Here is a 2414-nt window from a genome sequence, read left to right as displayed (position 1 = left end):
GTGTGAATGGTAGCAATTAAATCGATCTAATCAAATGCTGAGATATTTTTACTATGTTTTAGAAAAATAATTAAATAAACTTTCTATGTAACTGAACTTAAATGCTAGAGTAAGTGACAAGTCTATGGACTATACATATGGCTTCATAAAGAAATGCGATATTTGTCTAGACCTTTTCATTGTTCTTCACTAAACAAAAAAAATAGCCATAACACAAAGAGGATATATATAAAGAGATAATATCTTTGTCTCTGACTAAAAATGTGTGAGATCTGAAAAGAAGTTCGTTTTATCAATCATCAATATCAATCATCACAGACATATATATCTTGCAATTTAAGATGGCTTCATCAAATAAGCACTGGCCAAGTATGTTCAAATCCAAACCCGCATACACAGCTCCTCAAGATCAACAATGGCAGTCCCACAGATCATCAACTTACAACTCTGGTAAATTATTGAACACTCAATCTACTTGTTAAATGCCTGATGTTCAATCTATCTATGTTTTAATCTTTGTATTCTGAGTGGGTTATGGTGTAAAATTGAGTGTTTCATTTTTGGGAAATTTGAAAATGAATGCCTAATAATCTAAAATTGCTGATGAAATATGTAAGCTATTGTCTCCAATTTGCCATGCACAAATCCGGAAAAAAAAAAGTTAGTGACGTTGCATCCGTGACAAGACTAAATTTTTTTAACATATAATCAAGAATCTGGAAAACTAATTATATATGCATTACAACATTGTTAGGATGTGAAGAAAGAAACACTGAACCAAAGCCTAGATGGAATCCTAAACCTGAGCAAATCCGGATACTTGAATCAGTTTTCAACTCAGGATTAGTGAATCCTCCAAGGGATGAAATCAGAAAGATCCGAGCTCGACTGCAAGAGCATGGACCAGTCAGTGATGCCAATGTCTTCTACTGGTTCCAGAACCGGAAATCTAGAAGCAAACACAAGAACCGCCACCTACAAAAATCATAAAACCACCAAGTTCCGTTGCTCTATGGGGCTACTGTGACAACGGCAACCACCTCCTCCTCTGGAAAGTCGCCGTCCAAGTCATTTGAGTTCTTCTTAAACTCCCCTACAGGCTCAGTTAACCAAAAACCGCAAATCTATTTAGGTGAAAATCCCCTCCACCAGCACAACAAAAGGGAGTTCTTTCAAGAACCTTTCCATCTCCCCAGTGTGCAACAAAAGCTCAATACCGCAAGTTTCACACAAGGTTTTGGCTTTCCTGAGCTTGGTACTATGATTGATCAAGAAAATCGTCATAAATTCGATGATCATACGGTTGGGAGTAGTTGTGGGATGCTGCCAGCCGATTTGATGATGACTCATAAATTTGGAGTGCACTCTAAGATTTCAAGAGGCAAGGATGACGAAGAAGAATATATTATAAATATGTTGAGTCAGAATACACCACCACCGCCCCTTGCGCCGCTAGTATCTCCTACTCTAGATGTCCCTTCTCCTACAACACTCAATGATCATGAAGGTGCACACCTTTTAATGGTCCCTTTCTTTTGGTTTATTAAACTTTTTTATACATATATTCAATTTAGAGAATCATGTATGTGCCTACATAAATGCAGGAGTGAAAGAAACTGGAATGCGAAAATCAATAGTGTTTGTGAACGATGTCCCGTATGAGATTAATGATGGACCTTTTAATATTAAGGAAGCCTTTGGAGGTGATGCTATGCTCATAGATTCATCTGGACGGACTGTGATGACTGATGAATGGGGCGTCACACTTCAATCTCTCCAGCACGGTGCATTTTATTACCAGGTGCCTTCATCCATACATGATACGGTACATTCCATCTCTTATTACATTATAAATTTCATGATCAATAATTACACATTTCAATGAAATACACATAATACTTTTTAGTTTTACAAATCTATGCATTTAAAAATGATTAGAACCACATCTAAGACTTCACATGTGAATTTATATTATGAAGCAATTTTTACAAATTTTACATTTCTGAATTGTAAAAGAAACAAGTGCCTAAATATGTAGCACCTTTAGATGTGCAACATTAGCCACATTTAGAAGTTTCTAATTTATACCTATGATTGAAAGTATTTCCAATTTTCATTCATTAATTATATGAAATTAATGATGAGAACTTTAAATGAGGAATTTTGTTAGTATCTTACAGGATTAAGAGTGTTGGTTGATTGAAAAATTAAAAATAAAATTAGTCAAGTGTAACAATTTAATGTACATCATGAAGTCTTATTTCATTTATATATAATATTTTTTTTCTTGCAGTTCTAAAAGCTATAATGATGCACCAAGTCAGGACAATATGTTAATCCTTCTATAATAATTTCCTTTTTTGCTTTTTCGTTAGTGTTGCATTCTCTCCCCCTCTCTCTCTCAGAAGTTGGAG

At 34.9% G+C, this 2414-nt stretch overlaps 1 pseudogene; it reads left to right on the top strand.

Moving 5' to 3' along the window:
- Positions 1–341: 341 nt before the first annotated feature.
- LOC143568496 (WUSCHEL-related homeobox 9-like) lies at positions 342–1885 on the top strand (annotated as a pseudogene).
- The last annotated feature ends 529 nt before the right edge of the window (positions 1886–2414 follow it).

The sequence above is a fragment of the Bidens hawaiensis genome, unplaced genomic scaffold (genome assembly GCF_021521415.1).
Source record: "Bidens hawaiensis isolate Kalapana, Puna unplaced genomic scaffold, B.hawaiensis_p1.1 tig00023995_1, whole genome shotgun sequence".
Classification (NCBI taxonomy): domain Eukaryota; kingdom Viridiplantae; phylum Streptophyta; class Magnoliopsida; order Asterales; family Asteraceae; genus Bidens; species Bidens hawaiensis.
Note: the sequence above shows the minus strand (reverse complement) of the source record. Positions and strands in the feature narration are given on the sequence as shown.